We start from the raw sequence: 24,707 nt of genomic DNA, 5'->3' as shown, positions 1-24,707 counted from the left end.
AAATCCACTTTCTGGAAGGTTCTATGGCTGTCTTTCCCTGACCTGGAAAGAATTATGTAAATATTCTATAGAAGTAGTTATAAACTCTCTTCTGGGAAAGATGGCTCCACAGCCTCCCTGAAGCCAGCGGAGATGGCTTGACATCTGCTCCTGGATCTAGATTCTTTTTCCTAGTGATCACCTCACATGTGGTGCTTTCCTATTTAAGCTCATTACAATGTACCCTAGAGATGTGGGTCAGTGGAAGAACTTTAAAATGGACGCTCATTCCCTCTGTGGATACACTGCCAACAAGAGGCACTTTGCAAACATGCCCAGGTTGCTGAGGTCCCATCTCTGGAGGTTAGTAGTTTTGACTTGATATTCCTTGAGGACTTTTTTCCTTTTTCTTCTTCTTCTTTTTCTTCTTCTTCTTCTTTTTTTAAGCTTAACACTCCTGAGTGAACATGCTCTTTTTTGAGAAGTCTGAATGACTGCTACGCCTCCTGGTTAGCTGTCTCTTATCATGACTTAGTTCACACACTGTGTCTTAAAAGAGTGGAGGTCTACCTACTATACTTTGGGTCACATTACACCTTGTATTGCCTTCCTCAGAAAGGCCTAACTTTGGTTTCGTCATGCTTCGTAGTCTTCATAAGAAAGTTCTAAGACTTTCAGCTGCCTTCCCAGCAGATTGCCTGAGGCCTTATATCCCTGAGACCATTTGCAGGTTGAAAGTATGGTGATAAAAGTCTTTGTTTTACAACAGAAGGGGTTAGATACCAGAGTTTCTTTTCCCAAGACTGATGTTCTATAGAAGTGATTTTTTTTTTCTCGATCTCTATTCTCACCCCTTCTTTTCGTTGCCTTTTTTTCTTTTTTCTTTTCTTTCCTTTCTCCCTCCTTCCCTTTCATTCTCTTTCTCTATCCCCCACCCTGTCTCTCTCCTCTTTGGTTTTCTTTCTTTCTTTCTTTCTTTCTTTCTTTCTTTCTTTCTTTCTTTCTTTCTTTCTTTCTTTTCTTTTTTCTTTCTTTCTTTCTTTCTTTCTTTCTTTCTTTCTTCTTTCTTTCTTTCTTCTTTCTTTCTTTCTTTCTTTCTTTCTTTCTTTCTTTCTTTCTTCTCTCTTCTCTCTCTCTCACCTTCCTTCCTTCCTACTAAAATTTGGAACAAGATTATTTTTGGTATCTCACTTGAGAAACCATAGTCATTCCTCTAACTTTTCAATTTTCCAAATATATATGTAACTTTTACTCACCTTCTTATATACTATGTCTTTCTTTTCCTACCCCTACATGTCAAGTATCTATTTTCCCCTAAGAGTATCATTTGGTGGTCTTTATTCCTTCCCTCTCTGAAGATTGCCTAAATATCCATTCTTCAAAAGGATGTTCTAAGTCAGTCATGGCTATCCCAGGGTTTGGTTTTGTTTTGTTGTTGTTGTTTTTGCCAATGATTGGTTTAGAAATGGGCATGTGACCTCATACTGGCCTATGAGATTGGAGAAGTCCAATAGGGGCTTTTAGGAAAGCACAGTTTTGCAGAATTTCCTTTTTACTGGGCAGTCTATCAATGCCACATTGGAAAAGTCATAATTTTTTTACAAACAAAAATGTATTTGTATAGGATAAGTAGCTAATTTGCTTAATTACTTGAATGTTGAGCAATAAACTGCACCATTTAATTATTTCTAATTTTTCACTCATATATATGTTTTTAGAGAATAGTCACTTCTTTTAAAATGTTATTTAAAAAAAAAAAATAAAATAAAATAAAATGTTATTTAAATTATATTCCCAGAAGTGGAATTACTAGGCCAAAACTAGACAACTTTTGTTTCTTAGTTTCCAAAAAGTTTATACTAACTTTAGGTGCCATTAGTAGTCTAGAAATTTTGTCTATCCACAACTCTGAAAGAAGCAGGCATCATACCTTTTTACTAATTTGCTTGAATGTGCTTTTCTTTGATTCTTGGCGAGTCTGAACATTTTCCCTCTCACATCTGTTAGTTGTATTTCTCTTTGGACACTTCCCATCCATTTCCTTTCTGACAATTATCTATAGGGTCTTATTTTTCTCAAATAAATATGTGGGAGCTTTTGATGTAACATAGTTATTGGCCCTTTCCTTATTTGCTGAAAATACTGTGTACTTTCCCACTTGGGATACCTTATTTTGACTGCAAAAGTTTGAAACCTTAATGTCATCAAATTTGTTTATTCTTCCTACATGATTTCTTTTACTATTTTCCAGGGTAGAGAGTCCTCTCTCAAATCCCCCAAATCCAGTGAATATTAAATTCCTCATCTGGTTTCCCAACATTTTATTTTCCTATTTAATTATTTTATCCAACTGGAATTACTTTTCACCAGTATTTGGAGTTTCGAGTCTTGATTTTTTTTTTTCCTGAAATGCTAAGCAGCTATTCAACTACCATTTACTGAATAATCCTTTGCTTCCCTGCTGCTTTGATAAAATAAATCTTGTATATAATAAAGTCTGTTTTGAAGGACTCTCTTCTGCTCCATTTAGCTTTGCTTTGTAGTTCTCAAGACACTTTAACATACATTATCTCATTTCATCCTTCCTACCCCACACTGATTGCCTGGTTCACCCCCTGCTGCTTCCCCTGCAATGCAAACATCAAACAATCTGACTTGTCCCCTCTCCCTCTTCTTAGATGGAAAACAAAACCCTGAAAGGTGAAGCCACTTATTAACCAGCCCTCCCAGCCATTTAGTATTGGGGAGAAATGGAAAATTTCAGTCTTCACTTAGCCCTGAGCCCTGGGACACCTCATCCTGACACTGGGGAAAACATGGATCGCCATTTGTTTGGGCTTCAGGATCACATGCAAGGCTCCTTTGGGGTTCCCACCCCTTAACTTCGAACTAGGAAGCATTGCACACACACGTTCACCTGGCAGGATACTGGAAGCCTCTGCTCCTCCAGCAGAGGGCAAACAGGCAGTGGGCGGTGCGGAAACAGCCCCCCTGCATCTGTGCTTCGCAGCCTGCGTGTGCTTGGCACTAAGAACTCTGCTTCTCTGTCAGTGCATTTGTGCGGTGACACATATTCTCCGGTGATTAGATTAACGCTGGCAAAGCCAATATGAAAAACCCACACAGATTACCACTGTCACCCGCAGTAATTACATTTATTCATTTCCATTTAGCCAAGTTTTTACAAGCCGAGCAAGGGGCCAAATAAGCAATAAACACAGAGGCAAGAAATTAAAATGCTGATCTGTTTGCTGTGAAAACAATCAAACTATCATCTTTCTTTAGGCACCTCATTCATCATCGGATAGGGCCACACTGGTGAAATGGAGGTGGGGAGCCTAATGTTATTACATGTAAATTCACTAACATGAAATTACTGCCCTTGATGTGATTTTACTAATAAATTAGTTCATTTCTACCTTTTCGCTAGAGACTTTAGGGACCGTGGAGAATGTACATGTGTCTCGTAATCTTGCCTGCTTTATTTCTGGCCAGCTAGCTGCTAAATTTCTATTTCTTTTCACTCCCTCCCATCTGATTCCTTCGTTTCCTTGCTATGCCTTATTGGATAAACATGCCATACAATTTGTTGTCTTCACATGTAGTTTAGAAATAAGCAGCTTAAGGACAAATTCTCTTTCGCAGGCAATGAGAACAGCATCGGGAAGCATTATGAATATAATGGGTCTTGCAGCTAGTTGGCAGCTATTATTAATTCATTGTTGGGTGTGGTGGTTTTTCTCATTTCTGTATAAATTTTCAATTTGAAAACAGAATGGAGCCAAACTTTGCCATGTCAAGTTGCTATTGAAGCAAGGAAATCAATCTGCAAGCAGCTCCCTCCACTTGCTCCCCTTCTGCTGTCTTCAGAGTAGCAAAGGGAGCACAGTGGAGGGGCAGCCAATGGCTCACAGAAGACTGATGTGGAGCCGCCGATCCGCTCCCTCTCTGGGACTTGCACGGTGCTTCCCTTGCTTATTGTTAATGGCCCATGTCCGAATGTAGAATATTTCACTTATTTTTTAAGATTTCATCTGCTCAGCTGTTTATTCCCAACCCAATCTCGCAATTCATTTTTTGCAAGATTACAAATGGTTTCTCTGAAAGTGATTTTGATGCTACAGATGAAGAAGTGGAGACACTGAGAGAACTGGAGAGGGAGGGAGAGACGAGGTTTTGTGGGAACCCCTTCCCCCTCCCAATTCTCTACCTGCCCCCAAATGGAGATTCTGTGAGATATGGTTCAATGCTAAGCCTTAGGGAAACATAAAATATGCACAATAGTATATTCATGCTTTATACAGTAAAAATGTGTTAAAAAAGAGTTTCTTTGATGCAGTGATTCAGTGAAAATCCAAAGCTCAGTAATGGTAGACATTATACATAACACTCACCTCACACATGATCATTGGATAGAGTTCCCTCATCCCCTCCATAGAGTTCTGAATAGAGTTCCCTCATCCTTCCAATTAATGAAATTGGTATATTGAGGAAGAAACCAATATGAATAGGAAATAACTTTTATGCTTTTTGATTTGAATTTAACTCCATGTGAAGTTATATAATGAGGGAGATTGTGCATCTAAATTTTTTTCTTTTTTTCTGGAAGAAAAATGAGAATAATCTGTTTACCTAGAATGATTTGATAATTGGCTAATTGACTATTTTCATTAATGAGTGAAATATTTGGGGATCCCTGGGTGGCGCAGCGGTTTAGTGCCTGCCTTTGGCCCAGGGCGTGATCCTGGAGACCCGGGATCGAATCCCACGTCGGGCTCCCGGTGCATGGAGCCTGCTTCTCCCTCTGCCTATGTCTCTCTCTCTCTCTCTCTCTGTGACTATCATAAATAAATAAAAATTTAAAAAAAATTAAAAGTGAGTGAAATAGTTGGATCACCTATTTGAAAATAACTCTAGTCAATACGTATCTATTAATCAATTACTGTGTACAGAATCCTAAGCTAAATGTTGTGCCATAAAACCAAAATAAATAAGTCCTGCTTTTGGGGATTTAAGATAAGATTCTTTTAGCTCCTGAGGCCACCATAGGGACCCACATCTCTCTTGGTACACCCAGAGAGCCTTAAACTTTTCCTTCATAGTTCTTCCTATACAGTTGGACATTTTATTTTATTTTATTTGTTTGTTGATTTCCTTAGTGTCTATCTTCCCAGTTTGAGTATATTCTCCAGTAGAGCAGGGACTGTTTCAGGATTTTCCATAATTGTGTCCTCATCGAGCACATATTAAGTATTAAATAAATAGATATTGGACACAGCTAAATAAAGTACTGGAGGGAAGTTTTCTCAAAAGGAGAAAAGTGCTGCTTGCCAACTAGATACTTGGAATAAAATAGATGATGTCATCTGGAAGCTCCAAGGGTTATTAGTCAATTAAGCATCTGTGTTGATAAATTCAAGGTGTTACTTTTGCTAAGTCATGGTTTGTGAGGAAGTGTGATAGGCTCAGATGAAAGACTTGAGAAAATGGGGAGCTGCAGACATGTGTGTGCTCATGTGTTGGGCTTTGGATTCCCTCCACGAGAGAGGAACATACTGTAATTTCTCTCTCCTGCAATGTGCTGTAAGAATGAGTACCACTACTCCCACCATTTCCCTCCTAATCCATGGCTTTCGGGGGTAATCATGAAGATTAGTACATGGATGCACAAACCCTCCACCACATACACTAAGCAAAGGTGTGGTTTGGTGTTGGTTTAATAATATAGTGTTATCTTGCTCAACAACTGTAATTTCCATGTTCTTATTGATTGTAATTTATAACATCATTAGCTTTCTAAACTGCCATTAACTAATGATGGACTCTGTGGGCTAAACAGCTCTTTGAAATCAGTTACTGACAAGTTGGCCCCAGAAGCATTTATCAAAAGGGTAATGGATCCCTATTGGAGTGACAATAAATTAGGTTATGCTCTTATCGAATTAAACAATGGATGAAGGAAAATTAGCTATCAATAAACATCTATAAAGCCTTCCCGATTATTCCCAGTCAATTATATCAATTAGAGATCAAACAGGGGACCCCTGCAGTACGTTAAATAGGACAAACCAGAGCCCAAAGAGGCCAAATTGTGTTACAAAATGCAACACCAGGGGCAGCTGCAAAAGAGGTCATCATTACTGCCATTGACAAAGGGGCTGCTTTATTAGAACATGGGGTATCGCCTGGAGGCTTGCTTCTGGCTAAAGGACAAAGACTCCCTAATAAAGGCAAAAAGAGGGAGAGAAGCCAGAAAGGAAGAACTGGAGGAAGGAAAGGGAAAGTTATGTGAAGCACAGCACACGGTAGGATGAGAAAGGGGCTGCAGAATTGTCGGTGTATGGGCAGCCTATCCTTTCTGATACAATGAAATTAAAGCTTTCGGCTTGTAAGGATGTTTCCCTAGCTCTCCGCAAAACAATGACTTTTGTGGAAGCCATTATCATTTTTAGGAAGTCTTAATCATGCATGCATATAGATAAATGTATGTGTGAGTATAGACAGATACACAGATATGTGGATAGATACATACGTAGATATACAACCACACTCCTCTCCATTTCATGGGCTAAGGGTTTTAATAAGCTTGAGCTGATTTTCTTTAAATGTCTTGATTAAATTAGAAAGCTTAAGAAAAATGGAACAAAATGTTTTCAAGTGATTTGAAATCACTGTTGTGGTTCAAGGGGAACTGGGAAACCTGATTTTTTCTAATAGTCATACATCAATTTCCTTATGCTTCGTGCAATAGATTCTCAATAAACACTTGTTGTTCAAATCTGACAAAAGGCCTGAATTTTACATACAGGGAAGAGGAAATCACAAACACAGAATAGTGTAGTGGTCATCCGGGGCTGCGAATCCAAAGTTCTTCTGACATATGTGCCTTTTGGTCCTGCTGACATTTTTTTTTAATAAGGGATGTATATCTTTTTGCTCCATGTCTTTGAATTTTATGGACATTTATCATGTGTTTTAGACATATTCCACTGTTCCATTCCATTGTTCTCCAGTGAGAAATCGCTCACCAGGAGCCACCACCGATGCTGTGCCTCTGCACATTTTGAACATTTTTAGGAACCCAAGATGATATCTATCTAAGAACCTTAAATAACTTATTCCCATGTATGACCCTTACAAAGCTCTGTTGGGGCTGGCTTTACAGTGAGCGGAAGCTAAAAAGACCTAAATAGAAGCTAAATAATGAGAGGAAGGAAAGACTTGGGGAAGTCAGCATGACTTGATACGATGGCCTTGGAGGCGGGCAGTGAGTCTTGAACTCAAATTCCATTTCTGCCACTTAAAAGTTTCCTTGTCAACCGATTTGCTTAACTTTCTCTTTATTGTATATGGGGATGCAAAATTAAAGTGTGCATAGTTGTCCTGATGGTTGGAGGTGATGTCTGCACAATGCCCACTGTACCAATCTCCTTTTGGATTCTCCCAACTTGGAGCTTTCATTCAGCCTCCGTATCTGTGAGGTAGAGCAAGGATCCCTGATATCTTGCTGGGTTGTAAGGCTCAAAGTGATAATTAATTGGGACAACACTATGTCAACCATAAAGCACTAACCAACTGCTAGCTGCTATGAAAATCATAACCATTACTGCTATCTCTCAGTCTTAACAAGAGAATTGGTTCACTCACCTAAATACACATTTCGGTAAGACCAAGTATCTTATTCCTTTACTGTTTCAGGATAGATAAAATTAGGGGAAATGTCCACAGCTGCAGAAAATGAATTTGCAAATGTAGGCAACTACCTAAGATTAGATTCTCCAAAACAAAATACACTACATTGAGTTTCAATAGCTCAGGAAAATGTGAGATTTATTTCAAAATATCTGAGAAGATGACTCAGTGTGTAATTGCCCTTTGTAGTATAAAGAGAATTTAAGGGTTGTGTTTGTACTGAGATAAAAAAAAATTAAGTTGGGAAAGCTACGTCTCAGTGTTGGCATTGCAAAAGGGTCTTGGCAAATGCTTGGCAACTATGGTCTTTCCCAGGGAAAACCATAGTGCTTGTGTGTGTGTGTGTGTATGTGTGTGTGTGTGTGAGCCACCTGTGCCTCAGTTTCTCCACCTACTAAAGGGGCAGAAGATTGTTATGACCATTAAATGAGATCATACAAAGTGATCCCCAGAATGCTGGAGAAACAGTAAAGGTTTCATAAATGCAGGTAGTGTTTTTATTGTTAATGATAGTGAGTTAACATGCATCAAGTTTCTACTGTGTGCTAAGCACTTTAGATCCTTTTCTTTTGCAAACTCTCTTGAGTCTTTGTTTCCTCATCTATAATACGAGGATGGTAGTACTTATTTAAAAGTTAGTGAGTGCTAGGGTGCTTAACGGGATCAGTTGATTAAGCGTCTGCCTTCAGCTCAGGTCATGATCCCAGGATGGGATTGAGCCCTGTGTCAGGCTCCCTGCTGAGCAGGAAGTCTGCTTCTCCCTTTCCCTCTGCCCCTGCCCAGTGATAAACATTTATCACTCGTGCTTCCTCTCTCTGTTTCTCTCTCTCTCTCTGTCTCTCTCTCTCTCAATAAATACAATATTTTTTAAAAAGTAAAAGTTAGTAAGTTCCAATCTTTTAAAGATGACACACAGTTTGCAAGTGAGGGACCCAAGACTTACCAACTGCCACACTTGTTCTACTACCCCTTGCTGTCTTCCAGCAAGATCTGTTGTGAGCCCTATCTTATAAATGTTTTTTTTTTTTTATGTACTCATTACTTTTACTAAAGCTTGGACCAATCCTTTAAAGGAACTTTATAGTTATTAACTCAAAGGAAATGCCAATTACGCTTAAGAGGAGAAAGGAATGTTAACTCCTCATCCTTCTTGCTTTAAAAATGAGTAACTACACTTGCCTGCAAATAATGGAGCCAGTCTTTTCCAACATTTATTCTAAATCTTTTGTGTTCATGGGTGGCATAGCACAAGCCCTTACTACTAATAAGCATCAAATGCATACATGCAATCTCACAAGCGGGATAAATTAATTGTAAAAAGATACGGCCCTTCCCTGGAAAAGTGGGTAGCTTAATAGCTGTAAAGCTGCCTGGAAAAGAATGGTTAATCTCCACTCTGGGGATATGGTAATCTTGTAGTGATAGTGGCATGCCTATGTCTCTATACAGAGGCCAGAATTGGTAGGCATGCTCAAATATATATATATAATCTAAGTTTTTTTTTTATTTCTACAAACAATGATTTGTTCAGATTCTTTCAACATGCATAGAACTGTATTATACACCAGAAGGTGTCAGTGTGGGAAGGGATGATGTGTCTGGGGGATAGTGGGATAGGCAAGGACCATAAGTAATTATCTGAATTTGAGAAGCTTGCAAGTAGGAAAGAATGAACATATATGGAATATAGGTGGAAATTTTTAACATTTTATCAATTTAGGCTATAAGATAGTAAAGAAAAAGGGATTATAATACATATTAACTCTTCCAAAATGCTTATAGACCCTCTCAGTTACATTGGATTGACTTGAGTCCATTTGCCAGTAACATCCTTTTTTTGTTTTGTTTTCTTTTGTTTTTGGCAATACAGCTGCACTGTCTGAGTGGTTACATGTGGACACCAATTGCAATATTTCAGCATCTCTCCCCAGACCACATTTTCTTGCTATTCCAATAGGGGAAAAGAAATAAAAGGAAGAATTTACCAAATTCCTATCAGGCCTTCCAGTCTGGGATGCGCTTCCATCTGGCCCTATGCATGTGAGGCTTTGCTTGATGGCTCTATGATCTGATAGGACAGCCTTTAAAATATACAAAAGAAAAAAAAAACAACTACTTAACACAAATGCTTCTTAAAGCATAAATATGTATTTAAAACATTTGTAGTTCCACTTTACAAAATGCATATTAATGTTAGCAGTAGACAAAATGATACACAATAAAATGCAGACTTTAATTCAATACAATGTCTAAAATTAGCGAGTTAAATTAGCTACAGTAGTTAAGGTTTATAAATTAGCTTCAGTGAAGCTACACAAGATTTCTGAAAGAAGCATTAGCAGTAGAATGTGCATTTATCACTCTGAAATAGACACACTCTGCCACGTTGCTTTTGAAATCATCTGGGCGGCCTTGAATGAACTTGTGGCAGTTTCATTAAAGGCTTGCTAGCATAATTTGGTCTGTGATTTCAATTTGTTCAACTGGCCACTTTAAAGAAAGTTAATTTCTCTGCACGTTTAAATTTACTGCTTGGTGCTCCTACATTTACACATCAGATTTCTATGAACAATTTCTGCTTTTGATCCCTAGGACTTTCCCCTAGACTCACTTAAATACATGTCTATTAAGCACCTACTAAGTGCTGGATATGGTTCTCTGCCCTGAGGATACAGCAGTGAACAAAGCAACAATTCCTGACCTTATATGCTTTTGTTCTACTTGAGGGATACTAATGATAAGGAGGTAAAATATAAATAATTTTATGCTTATCAAAATGTCTATAAGAAGAGTAGAGCAGAGTTAAAGGATGAGAAGCATGCACGGTTTGGGAAGGGAAAGGAGTGTTGAAAAAGTCTATGAAGGCCAAGGAAAACTCCCTGTGAAGACAATACTGAAGCCCAGACCTAAAAGAAATAAGAGAGAGATCCACGTAAATATCCAGGGAAACAGAAGACAGAAAAAATGGCAAGTGCAAAGGCCCCGGGGCAGGAGTATTTCTGAAGTGCTTAAGGAACAGTGAGGAAGCCTGAGTGGCATAACTGGGAGACTATAGGAGCCAAGGTCAGAGGGGAAGGGGAACACACTAGCTAGGAACATGTCAGCTGTGGTAAGGATTTTGGCTTTTACTGTGCAGGAGATGGAAGGTAATTGGAGGGGTTTGGACAAAGGAGAGATGCTTGTATTTGACTGTCTTTTAATCTTTTGAACCAGAGATCAGTACATACAGTCAGATGAGTGAACCAACTGGTTGCTGTGTGATCATATAAAGAAATAAAGGTCCTAAGTGTGGTTAGAGGCAGTAATAATGAGGCAGAGACCTTTCTGCTCTCTGCAATTAACTCCGATGTTCATGTATAGCCAGCAACACATCTCCTCTCCAAATTTCCTCTTTTCCTAAATCATCCAGAATTTAAGATGAAGCCAAGCAGCAAAAAGTCCTTGTAAGCCTCCATTCATTGATTCCACTAACTCCAAATGTTTTATTGAAATAAAATTTTGCTTAATAGAATACAGAACTGAAAATGACCCTCCAAAAAGGCCCAGTCCTAAATAATAAAAAAAGTCTCTTAAAGCAAATTCCTTGATTTTTTTTAGAACCCACACATGTTTTCCTTCATATCACTAGCTGCTTTGCAAATGGCATGTGAAAATAGTCAATGGCAATGTTTTAACTATCCAAGCTTCTCTTCACCTGGAAGGCATCTAGCCATAAAAAAGAAGTGACATATATATTTGCTAATCTTCACCTGGTATAAATTGTTGCTATCTTAGGCAAGTGACTGCATATCCTTTGTAGGACAGGACTGTACACAGAAAGTTTGATAGTAAATTTTTTTTCTTAAATCATGGAATGTATCAACAGCAGTATTCATGAACTGAATCGGGTCCTGAAACTAAAAGAAACGTGGTGCCATATAGATGACTATGGGGACTTCTTGGCTTGTTTGATGACAATAAAGCAGTCTCTGATTTTTGAAGGGGGTAGTTTCCCAAATTATCTTCTTATCCCATAATTTGGAACTTTAAAGACATATTCCCTGAGAAAAAAGATTATTGATAGTGTTTGGATTCCCAGGTGAGCTCCTGAAGCCTCCTTAGCCCCAGAGGATGGTTAGATTCTAACAAAGATGTGATGTCAGAAATGCTAGCACAGACAAAAGGCAGGAAGGTGGAGAAGGAAGAGGAAGAAGGGTTTCTTCCCTCATTCAGAGGCATTGAGACAAACCAGGCCACATTTAGAGATTGATGATTTGTCAGGTATCTGCCCCCTCTCTTCCAATAGACACCTCTTTCTCTTACCCAGCAGCCCTCTTCCCTGGCCTTCAGGGCTCTTATGTCTAATATATGTCACTCTCTGGCCTGCCTTTCCCCGAAGTGAGCCACAATTCCAAAGGACTCATCTCACCTCCACCTCAAACAAAATTCCAGTGTCTTCAAAATAGCTGGTTGTAGCTACAAGTTGGGAGGAACGGTGACTTCATTTCAGTGAGCAAGTGATTGATAAACCTCATGTATGAAGTCTATAAAAAGGGGGAAAGGGGGAAATTGTTTTTGCTAAGAAATTTAGGATTGGTGGAATTTCTGTCAGTATGGCAATATGAAGTGAAAAAAAAAAATGTCACATTAGTAGAGAATGGAAGAAGGAAGTCCACCAGGAAGCTGTGCCCAGAAGTTGGGTTTTCCTTAATGGGCCTTGGTTTCCTCACAATATCCTCTCCCTCTCATTTTGGGCCTAGGTCTAGAGTTTTAGTTGTGCACAAACATACAACAGAGGTAACAGTGTTTATTGTGACAGATCTGGGTTCCATGTGCCTGGGAATGTGGGGGAAGAGGTGGGCGAGGTGGTGATATTTCATTTCAGTGTCAACTCCAAGGATAAACACCCCCAAATCCCTGAGAGCCACTTATGCTCACTTATGTTCACTTTACTCTGTTGTTATGTTTTTTCAGACCCAATGAGTATGAGTTTTGAACAAAATAAGCTGTTTTAAAGGCAACTTATTGTTAGCCTCATAAAAACAAAGCATTATGATAACTTATATGAAGAATATAAAGCATTTCTCGCATCTTCTATCATGTCTTGGTGTCTGCAAGCTAGCGATTTTATGACACTTTTCTTTTTAAGTAGAATATTACCTTTCAGCTTGGAAATGAATCGTAAGCCCCAGAAGTTTTCGCTCCATGGAAATAAATAAGAATCATGCCTAAAATAAGAACCTAGGATAGTTATCGCTTTAAAAAAATAGCAGCTGAGCCACTACCATAAAACAAGACTAGAAGGATTCCAAAAAATAGTCGATTTATAGCTGCACTCAGTGGCATAGTTTAAATTCCAGAGCCTCCAAGCATATTTTTGCATAGAAACTTAGCTGTAGTGTCTGCCGCTCCTTCTCTATGCACCCCATCTCGCACCCCCACTCCCACCACAAACAAAATGCCTCTGTCATAAATCAGAGGTCTGTCCCACTCTCACAGCCCCTTACCAACTACTGGGAGTGCCCAGGCAAAGAGCACTCATAGCAGGGAGCTCTATGAATGCAGTTGGAAAGGAAGACTTGGACTTTTTATTGACGATTCTCTTCCTCCAATTTCCATTGCTTTAGCATAAGTTGCTAACAATCAAATTAGTTAACATTCAGGCCCTTGAAACTTGTGAAGTAATCACTCCTTTCTAAAGAGCACAGTGGGGGTAATTCTTCGTTTTATTTGTTTTCTTTTACATTCACTGTATCTCTTTTTTTCCCTTCCTTAATTCATGCTCCTATGGTTTTCCCCTCTGTGCCCCAGCTATATATTGCTTTGAAAAATCAATAAATCCTTTGCACATAATAATGCTTACCTACTCTACCTCACAGGGGTGCTGTGATGCGTAATTAATTAATGTGTGTAAAGAGCTAGGGGCTCGTGCGACGCGAGACACCCTAGAAGTGGGAAGAATCATTATTAATAAGTGTTATTACCCAATGCCTCTAGATGTCAGCAAAACATCTTTTTAAAAATATAATTGGGCCGCTAGTTTTGCAAAGCCCAAGTTCATTTTTCTCCCGTGTAGGGCAGACACAGAAAGAAGGGCATCAGTGGCAATGCTGGTGGAGCTTCTTCTTTTGGCCAAAGGAGGCTCATTTAATCTTAGAGTATGAACTTTGAATAGAAGTAAGCATTGGAACAAAGCAGCACTTGAATGCCTTGAGGTCTGAATGGGTGGCAGGCTGCGTCATTTTCTGGACAATCCGTATGAAAGATCGGTCTTTTCTCTAAAAATAGCATTTCATTTCCTCATCTCTGAAGCAATTGGTGTTGGCGGTGAATGGATGGGAGAAGAATATATAGATATATAGATATATAAATAAGTATCTATATCTCCTGTTTGTGCATATTTGAATGTGTGCACGTTTTCTCTGTCCACATTTGCATATGCATATATATATATATATATATATATATATATATATATATATATACAGATGTGCTGGCTTCATTCCCTGACAGTAAGGTGAAAATGACAATTATGGCAGTTTTCCACAAAGTGCCCAGACTGATTTGCAACAGAAAATACAGAGCAACCTAAATGACCAACTACTGATGCTTATCTCAGTAACCAGTTATTCACCATGTCTGCTTTCTTCTTGTCCATCATTTGGTCCATCCACGGGGTGGAATTGTGAGCTGTGACGCAGGAAAGGAAAGCCATAGCCAGAGAAACCTACTGAGAAACTCCTCAGGTGTGCGAGTGCTACGTGGTGGCCAAGTGTGAAGGAAGACAATAAACTCAGTTGGGAAAGAGCATTCCATTAAACTTATTTTAACTCAACTCAACACACCTTGGTTTTGTGATCGGCTGCGATGTTTAGACCATTTAGCTTAGCAAGTACTTTTTAGGGAGGTAAAAGTTTTATTTCAAAAGTGTTCACAATTAAAAAAAAAATGGTCCCTGTGTGTTGTGTTTAAGTCAATAGAGGAAGTTTCAAATTATTTTTTTTCCATTACTCAATATCACACAGACTTTATTTCTCAAGGGAGCTTCGCAAAGAAGAGGTTGAACTGTTTATTCTGGTTTTGTGTTAGGTGATTAGGGAAGTTTTTTAAGGAGTCTGGCTTCCCAGGGCAGAGCAGATACCAGCCCCAGGCTGTGCACCTGTGCACTCATACGCACCTCTTGGGCAAGAGTGGAATTGCCCTGGATGAATCTGGAATAGCTTTCTCCAGCTAGACCTTGAGTCTCTGACCACTTTGATAGGATGGAACCAGGTGGGCTTGGCATTGACAATGAATGTGATCATTTGCTTTACTTAATTGCATCTCATTCTTGTGGCTGACAAATATGAGCCCCAGAGAGGTGACCAAAGAGAGAGAGAGAGAGAGAGAAGGTATAGCAAGACAGTGAGAGGAAATACAAACATTGTTTAATCAGAATTTTCTTTAGTAAATTTAAAGTCACATCTAGAAGCATGAATCACATAGAGCATGGCTATTATTTCGGAGGGACAGACATAAAATTCCACCAGAACATTTCAGAAAGACTCAGATATGAGAATTTCCTCTAGGTGTGTGGCTGGTGGCTGGTGGCTGGTGGCTGGTTAGAAAGGTTTCAGTGCACATCTGCCATCAATCCCTCTCTCTATTTAACCTCCCACCCTGTCTCCTCCTACATTGTTGCCCTGCTCCTCCTGACAGGTCTCCTTACCTATGCAGAGATTAAACCAATCTTTCAGTTTCCAGGTTCTCCTCACGGGATTGTCATAAGGCTTAATTAAATAGTGTTCATAAAGCATTCGGCTGTTCAGGTGTCCCTGGATAAAATGCAAAGCACAATATTATTGTGATTATTATTAATTAGGATGATCCTGTCTGAGGCAAGGGATGTTTTCTGCCAGCTTCTGAGAGTTCCACCATGGCCTTTAGCTCTGCAGAGAGGATTTGCAATTAAGATGGCTGAATTTGTAATCCTTGGTCTTAGAGGAATCTTGGAGAATAAGACGGATGCCAGAACTGATGACCAGGAGTTGCCAGGGTAATTTTTAAGAGGAATAATTTTAAAAGGAAAGTTTTGCAAACAACCTACTAAGGTCCTTAATTCTAGTATTACTGCCTCCAGAATAATCAGGATTTTTTATTAAAGGGCTGGCTTAAGAATCCTAGGGTATGTAGTAGTGATTATTAAGAACCAACATGGGGTCTCCTAAAACAAGCAATTTCTACAATATCCAGTTATTCCTTTGGTAGGTTCTTTACACCAAGAATTAGGGAAATATAACCGACATAAAAGCAAGACTCCAGGGAAAAATTTGAAAAAACCCCACATGAGATCTTTGGTGGACAAGTTTGAGGACTAAAGATTATAAATGCATATAGTTAGCATGCAAACAACAGAAACCATAGGGAACATGTTAATGGATAGGAATGGTACCAGGGGGCAGGGCTTCAATGGGAACTCTGCTTTGTCTAACATTTTAAATGGATGACTTAAAAATGTCATTTTATTTGGAATGACAATGAATATATTGAATATTTTTAAAATGTTAATAACTGGGGCTTGATAGACTGTCTTAGAATATGAAAATCAGCATGAATGAAAATAAAGCTCTTTGCATCAAAATGCCAAACTCTGGGCAGAGAGAGACATAGCTAAGCACAGAATATGTGAGTTTGGACACTCAGCACCTGTCTGTGGCAATCAAAAAAGCAAGCTACAATCCAGACTTCATCAACCAAGTACGTTGTTGAGTGCTAGGCAACATACAAGGGGAAGACAACAAACTGGGACATGGTCTTTGAGGGGAGAGGCTATACCTTATGCAGAGTGGTATCACCACAGACTAGCTTACCATGGGACAAAGTCAAGACTCAATCAATGTTGAACAAACAAATTTAGAATTTGGAAAAATGCCATATGAAACAGGACTGATGAAAGTTATGGTATTTAACTTGGAAAAGAGAAGACTTGGAATAATATGATCACTATCTCCCAGTATTTGAAGGAAGATTGCCATGTGACAGAGAGACAAGATAGGTCTTAAATGGCTCAACAGATCATACAGGGAGTAGGGGATCCAGGGGTACTCAGTTGTACCCTTTGGTGGCAACGTTCACATAGAAAATGGCTCAGGACCCTGAAGATGTGCAGTCTGCAGCCCGCACAGCTGTATAAGCAACACTGAGAGTGTGTAAGTTTGAAATTTCTTCCTATTTTGAGCCAGAATGAAAGCGAGCTTTACAAAGATACTATGAGCTGCCTTCAAATCTAGAGATAAACTGTTGGCCTGGTTTTCCAAATCATGGAGTTTGTAAAGATGTTCCAGGAAATTTCTGTTTTAAAAGGTGGTAATGATGTCAGTTTCAATTTCAATTAAAAAATAATTATCTAAATGTTTGCTCTTAAAGAAGGAGGAGCCTGAACATATGCAAAAAGGGACATAAATTTGCATGCTGACTGATTGATTCTATGAGCCTGTGTGTGATCCAGCCACATTTTATATGTGAACCATTACACATTTTAAAATCATTTTTACTCTTAGACATCAGGATATAATCTATACAAGCAATACACATAAAAATGCTGGTATTTTACTTTTAATACAAATTAGTGAGGAGAATAATTATTATTTAATTATTATTAAATAATTTATTATTTAATATATGTATAGTGTGCACCATATACCAGGCACTGTCCTAATTGCTTTAAAAATACTAATTAGGAGCCCCTGGGTGGCTCTTTTGGTTGAGTGACCAACTCTTGATTTTGGCTCAGGTCACGATCTCAGGGTCATGGGATCCAGCTTTGCATTAGGCTCAGCACTCAGCAGGGAATCTGCTTGGGATTCACTCCCTCTCCCTCTACCTCTCCCCTACCCAACCTAAAATAAATAAATAAATCTTTTTAAAAATAATACAAAATAAAAATATGAATTAACTCAGTTTTCTTAATAATCTCAGAGGGTGGGTGGGCACTATTATTATCCCAATTTTATAGATGAGGAGACTGATGCTCAGAAAGGTTAAGTCACTTGCTTAAGGTCACACAGCTAGAAAGTGGGAAAGGTGGATTTAAATTCAGGTGCCCAGCTCCAGGATCCTCCTCTCAACATCACATTATGTTAGCTCTCCCTGAAAAGGCTACCCAGAACCCACAGGGCACACTTACCTCATCAGAGTTCCTGCATTACCTTGTCTCCAGTCTTGTGAAACACATGTTGGAAACACAGCACTTATTATGGCCAATTTGGCTGTTCATTTGTTGGAAATAGACTATCCATATCTAAGATGTATTATTTACAAAGACAATGCAAATAATAGCCAAAATCCTTCTCCATTATCTTTTCCTTTAGAAACACAAGAAAAAAATATTTTAAAAATAACAATTACTTGAGAATAAAGCATATGAATTCCAAATAAGAAGTTATAATAGCATTTTTAAAAGATTTTGATGTTGTAAAACACTTAATTTTTAATTCATGTTTTAATACAGATGCCCCCAAACCAAATTCAACACATTTTTTAAAAATTAATTTGTACACAAATGATGCTTTTTCTTACATAATTAAATAGTAAAGTAAATAGTGTATATGTATTAAATGGGGAAAAGTAAAAATTAACTCTTTTGTGTCATAAATATTATTAAATATTATATTGGAATGTATCAATTTTGAATTATAGACTGTCCTTAAATGAAACATTGTTTTAAAATCTCCTTCTCCTGTGCCATGAAACATTGATGATATGATTAATAAATTACTCAGGGGGTTCTCAAGATTGATTATATTTTTGTGAAAAGGATTCCCAGTTTTAAAATGAAATCCCATTCTAGACTAATCAAGAATAGAAATGAAATTGAAGTCACAGGATGTTGAAGGCCTTTCTCATGCGGTATTCTATGATATGACATCACCACATTTTCATTCAGTTTGCTTAGGGGGCGAGTTCGTGATATTAATGGGAGCCTATCAGGTTTATTCAAATGAGAAAATAGCCAGGACTTTGGGGATTTTCTAAAACATAGAGCCAAATTCACTCATAAATTTATAGTTTTGGAAAGAGGGAGACATTTTAAAATGGCTTCTTCGATCTATAACAGTTGTCCAAATCCTACTTATTTTTTAATTCCCAATGATAATTTCAGCACAGCCAGGCCATTTCTGATTACACCACCCTTCTTGATCTTCTGTAGGACTTAACCTGGACTCTTAGTCACCTGGTGACTTGCATTATTATTACAGGAGGGACTGCTGACTTTCTCTTATAATCTCCTTAAAGACATTTGCCATCCTCAGGGCACCTGGGTGGCTCAATTGGTTAAGTGTCCAACTCTTGATATCAGCTCAGGTCATGATATCGGGCTTGAGAGACTGAGCCCTGTGTCAGGCTCTGCTCAGTGGGGAGTCTGCTTAAGACTCTCTCTCCCTCTCTCTTCCCACCCTCTACCCACTCATGTGCACATGCTTACTCTCTCTTAAAAAAAAAAAAAAAAGACATTTGCCATCCTCTCTGGTATGGCTTTAAATTTAGGTACCTGGCTCCAGAGTCTCCCTCCTTTTTAATATCTTTTGAATGTTTTCTTTGGAGTATGATTATATATACCTCAGTGCTATGCACATAGTAGGTGATCAGATGGTTTTGGCCTTAAACTGAAGACTAGGTGATATTTCTTAATCCTACATTTCCTTACCTTACTTTGCTTTTAGCACGCATATAAAAAATAAAAAACATCACAACCAAAAACAACAGTGTGACTATTTGGAGACTCTGTACCCCGACTCTCTGCTGATTGGACTTTAGTGGAAATAAAAAGGCAGCCAATGTGCCTGAAGACTTGAGGGCAGGAACCCTCTCCTAACTGGGAAGATTCCTTTGGGTCTCTTTGCAATTTGTAGTGCTAATTTACTGCCTGAAGTATTACCAGAACCATCTAATCTGTTTAATTTCATAAAGTTTCACTTCCTTTTCCTCCATAAATCTCCTCATTCCCAGTTTTATGCCAAGGATGACTCCGAGGCTGCATTAACTAAAAGAGTAATGGAAAGTGAGAAAGGGACTAATGACCCAAAGTTTCCTGGGAGAACTTTAAAACATAGCCCCGAGGACTGGATTTCTGATCCTCGTGCTCTCACTGTGTTTCGAAAACCCTGGCCCTACCTACAAATGTCTTCTTCACTTTAATGTATTTCTGTCACAGTTTGGTTAGAAAACTATTTCTGTTTATTGAAAAATAGCAGCAAAAAATCAGGAGAGGACAGAAGTTGGGGATGGGAAGGCAAGAACAAAGACAAACGCAATTGAACAGCTGCAGAAGTAGGACAGAAAGAATCTAGAAGATTCAACTGGCCCGATGATCTCTCTCTCTTAGCTTTTTTTTTTTTTTTGCCAATTTCTGTGTGTGTGTGTGTGTGTGTGTGTGTACACGTGTGTCTCTCAACAAAAGCCTAAACAGTTAAAAATGGAGACACTCTATGCCACTTAATAGCATCTCTGTTGATCTTTCTCCAGTAGGTGTAAGCACTGAGAGCAACAGCACCTCTTGTCACCAGCTGTGGATGGGGAGTGGCTGCCTCAGGGGGAGCTGAGCCTAAAAAATCCACCACTGAGAAAAGGCAATAACAGAAGTCTGTTGCTGTCTAACCTGCCATATAAATGAAACAATCAAACAAGACAACAAAGGAAACTCCAGTAACCACCAGAGGCAAAAGCAGTTGGTGTAATATATCCTGGCTTCAGTGACTATTTTTAGTGTCTCTTCCCATCCACCCCCCCCCTTAAAAAAACCCTCTAATTTAGATTAACTGGAGAAAAACATTAAATAATTCAAGAGAGTCAGAGATAGGGAGTAACCGAGAGACAGGGAGAGCACGCATGTGAATGAAATAAAAAACCACAATGATACCTTGAAATGTATGTGTGAACGTGCTTGTAATCAATGGATATTGGTGATTGTTTAAGAATCAAAGGAGAGGTCACTCATCAGTTTCATCCTCTGTTCCTTTCTTCTCATTCAGGAGTCTGTGCTCTACATATACTAAGTCACTCAGAGAAAGGATTTTCATGAATGGAAGGAAGAAAAATAACCATTTATCCCCATTTTTTTTATTAGCTGACTGCCTTGAGCTCCCTCTGGGCACATTAATGAACATGTTGGACCAGCAGATCCAAAACTGTCTCCCAGAACTTTTGTGGGAAAACTGTACACAAATGTCACTGAATTATTCTTTGCCAAAGCATATGTTTGTTTTTTAAAGATTTTCTTTATTTATTAGAGAGAGGAGAGAGAGAGAAAGCACAAGCGGGGGGGGGGGGGCAGAGGGAGAGCGACAAGCCGACTTCCCACTGATCAGGGAACCCAATGATACAGGACTTCATCCCAGGACCCTGAGATCAGGACCTGAGCTGAAGTCAGAGGCTTAACCAACTGAGTCCCCAGTCACCCCAAAGCACATGATTTTTTAAAGATATTTTATTTTATTTAAATTCTATTAGCCAACATATAGTATAACACCCAGTGCTCATCCCATCAAGTGTCATCCTTAGAAAGCACATGTTTATAATACCACTCGATCAATACTCTAGTGTCAGTGGGCAAGGATGTTAACTGAATTTTCAATGAAGCTGTGGAGTCTTGGATTCCAGGAAGATTTGAATACTTCAAACACAAATCCATGGAATTTCATATGTATAATTATTTTAGGAGGACTCTGGAAATGATCTTGTTGGCATAATCAACATCTGAGAATAACTGAGGCAGAATAAAACTTCCTCACAATACTGTCTCATTGTATCTCATTTACTGCAAAAGGCTGCCTCCCAAGAATTAAGTCCTGATGAGACAGCCTGCTTACTTTCTCTCATTACAAGGTGACATTTGTTCCAATAAGAACTTCTTCACACTGTACCATTTTGTTCCATCTGGTCAAATCTTAAACACTATAAGGTGTTGGATCCCCTTTCACTAATTTCCCCCACATGTTCATTAATGGCTTAATTGAGGGTACTTCTCTGAGAGGCATTTACCTTAAGAATATCTGATGGCAGGATTTCAGGCAGCAAGTCAGATGAATGGTGGTAGAATGGAGCACCATGGTGGGGTATTGTGCTCAACAAAGGACACCATGGGGATCCCTGGGTGGCGCAGCGGTTTGGCGCCTGCCTTTGGCCCAGGGAGCGATCCTGGAGACCCGGGATCGAATCCCACGTCAGGCTCCCGGTGCATGGAGCCTGCTTCTCCCTCTGCCTGTGTCTCTGCCTCTCTCTCTCTCACTGTGTGCCTATCATAAATAAATTTAAAAAAAAATTTAAAAAAAAAATTAAAAAAAAAAAAAAACAAAGGACACCATGAGGACGTTGGGGGAATGGAAAAGAACTTCAGAAGTGAAGAGAAGGGTTCTATGTAGGAGAAGGATCATCTTTCAAGACTGCAGTCTTTAACATGATGGCCATGAGCACAGGGCGATTGCAGAAGGTACTGAAGGAGGCTGCCTACACCCCCTGAAGTGGAAGCCCTGTACCTGGACTAGGTCAGGATAGGAGCATAGGTAGCAAAGAGCGTGAGAAAGCAGAAGTTGAGCTAGCTATCTAGAAAATAGCGATCCAGGGACACATTAAACACTCCTTCAAAAGAGACTCAACAGGAGAAGATCCCAGGAAAGAGGACCATGGCTATGTGAGCAACTGTGAGCCATGGCTGGAAGGGAGAGTCCCAGAGCCACAGGAAAAGGACCATGGCAGGATTTCACAGAATCTTGTGGTCTTTTATGTGGCAGGGAGGAAATGGTTGAGGGCAGGTCTCTGGTTTAGTTACCAAAAGCAAAACTTCCATACAAGAGGGATGGCATGAAGAGGGATGGCATGAAGTGCTCTTTCTGGAGATCTAAGAACATAAAGCTTTTTCTGGAGATCTATCGTAAGTGCATTTCAATGCATTTCCATAATTTTATTGTGTGGCATAAAGTCATGCTCTTTAACTTGAGTTTATTTATTTAAGGGCATGGTATGATAACTTATTCGTATAATATGTAGAATTAGCCTCCATGCACAATAATGGCAATTCTGTCCCTGCAGGTGGGCAAGCACCTGACATAGGACCCTAGACTATTTTGGCTCTGAACTATAACAAATAATCATTTGTTTGCAGTGATACCCCCCATGCTTATTTTTCCTTATAATATAAAGTCTACCCTTTTATAAGCTACCCAGGGCTGCTTTTTGCTTATTCTATGTATTACTCTATGCCTTTGTAGCTCGGGATATCTGTCTATCTCTTTCTCTTTCCCCCACTCCCAAATGCCTCTAAGTTTGTTTTCTATTCATTCATTCCATGTCTCTGTGTTTCCCTTACAGATGATACAAGTATAAAGTTCCCAGATGTAAAGTTACCCACACTTAGCAGTAGTCATTGCTGATATTTACGGATATTTTGGACATCAGGGACAGATAGTAATCATTGCTGACATTTATAAGGCGTCTTTGGGTATGTCATAGATATTAATTCTTTCACTCCTCACAATGGCCCTATCATAATAATTAAGCAGCTACCATGACAAATGAGGAAACGGAGTCAGATGTCTTCGAACCAGGAAGGGGTAGCTCTAGGATTTGAACCCCAGCAATCTGCTTTGAGCCCACGTCCTTAAACTTTACACAGTATTGCCCCCTTGATGAATAGCTTATGTTCAAAAATAGCCCCTTGGGGAACATGACCTTAGGTTTATCTTTAATGCTTTACAGCTCATAAAACTCTTTTGCATACGCTACTTCATCTCTGCATCCAGGAAAACATCGAGGGTGTTATTAGAGAAGTGGAAAGACTTACTTTTTCAGGATTCCGCAGAACTAAGGTTTGGATCCAGTTTTTATGATCTAAATTGGGTGCTTTTTCCACTTTTCTGCTGCTTTAACTGCAGACTGGGGCCTTCTGCTGGCAGGATCCAGATGGCTATGGAGGCTGCATGGACAAACTGGGCGCATAGGAGGAGGTAGAGCAATAGACTGGTAAAAGAGGACATAAGGCAGATAGAAGAGATTTGGTGGAGGTCTAACTTCAAGAAAGCCCAAGAGCTTTCAGTGTATGTAGACATACAATGTCAGTGTAGACATTCATTAAAAAAAAAAAAAAAAAAAAAAAAAAAAAAGACCCTTCTCTTAAAAAGCATTCTTTTTGGTCAGGCTTTTAAAAAAGCTAATATGCATGGGAATCACCTGGGGATCTTATTGAAATGCAGATTCTGGCTTAGGAGGGCTGTGGCCTGAGACCCTGCTTATCGAGCAAGTCCCCAGGGATGCCCTGTTGGCTGGTCAGGGACCATACTGCCAGTGGCAGCTTCTCCTGCCCTACTTCTCTGAAACCCATGAATGTTTTTTGAATTCCCCACCAGTCTAGCAATTCCTTTAGGTCACAGTCAACCTGGCCACCTCCCCCTGGTAGAAGCCTGCTAGGCTAAGAGAGCCTAATTCGGAAACTCCAATTATGGAAACAAACTACAGCTTTCACCCAGGAAGCATCTGCGTCACGTGGCCATTAGTCTCAGACACCAAGGAAGAACTTAACATCTTTCTATGAGTTAATGAGGCAAGGGCATTTACTGACAAGATCCCACCCCAACCCCTCCCCAAAAAAGAGAAGTTTCTAGAAGTTTTTTCTATGCCTGAGGACACAACCTGCCCTGAGTGACCCACATTGAGGGATGTAGGTAAGCTAGGAACGGACCCCTACCCCCAGTGCCAGCCCTTCCTCTCCCCTGGGTGCCCAGAGTTTTCACTCACAGATCACACAGGACTGAATGGCGCTCCTCGGGTGCCCTCCCCACTTTGACACAAGCCCTTTGAAATGATATTAGCGCTGGCTAATGGTCTGTAAATGTGTCAGAATGATGCCACCCAGTGCCACGGATGCCATTTTCCCTTGTGAAGTCACACTGGCTGCACCACAGCAAGCCAGAATATAATTAGTGTTAATTTGGGTTTTCACTGAATGACTACAGCACAGTATTCATGGTCTCTACTCTTTGCTTATTTGGGGGACTTTTTTTTAACGTGCTCTGGGGTTGGGGCAG

The 24,707-nt window shown here is 39.5% G+C and overlaps 1 long non-coding RNA gene across 3 annotated transcripts in view; it reads right to left on the bottom strand.

The window, feature by feature from the left end:
• Positions 1 to 24,506, bottom strand: part of LOC112641206 (uncharacterized) — a 53,675-nt gene extending 29,169 nt beyond the window's left edge. For 2 of the 3 annotated variants that reach the window (XR_003124550.3, XR_004804353.2), the window contains exons 1-6: positions 24,418 to 24,506; positions 23,468 to 23,643; positions 17,816 to 17,993; positions 15,359 to 15,464; positions 14,828 to 14,986; positions 9,657 to 9,752 (exon numbers count right to left, since the gene is read on the bottom strand). This is a non-coding gene — a long non-coding RNA (uncharacterized LOC112641206). The remainder of the gene's footprint in view (positions 1 to 9,656; positions 9,753 to 14,827; positions 14,987 to 15,358; positions 15,465 to 17,815; positions 17,994 to 23,467; positions 23,644 to 24,417) is intronic. The other variant, XR_004804354.2, reaches the window with a different exon arrangement.
• Between the last annotated feature and the right edge of the window lie 201 nt (positions 24,507 to 24,707).

The sequence above is a fragment of the Canis lupus genome, chromosome 12, assembly GCF_003254725.2.
Source record: "Canis lupus dingo isolate Sandy chromosome 12, ASM325472v2, whole genome shotgun sequence".
Classification (NCBI taxonomy): domain Eukaryota; kingdom Metazoa; phylum Chordata; class Mammalia; order Carnivora; family Canidae; genus Canis; species Canis lupus.
This window is presented reverse-complemented; position numbering and strand designations above follow the sequence as displayed.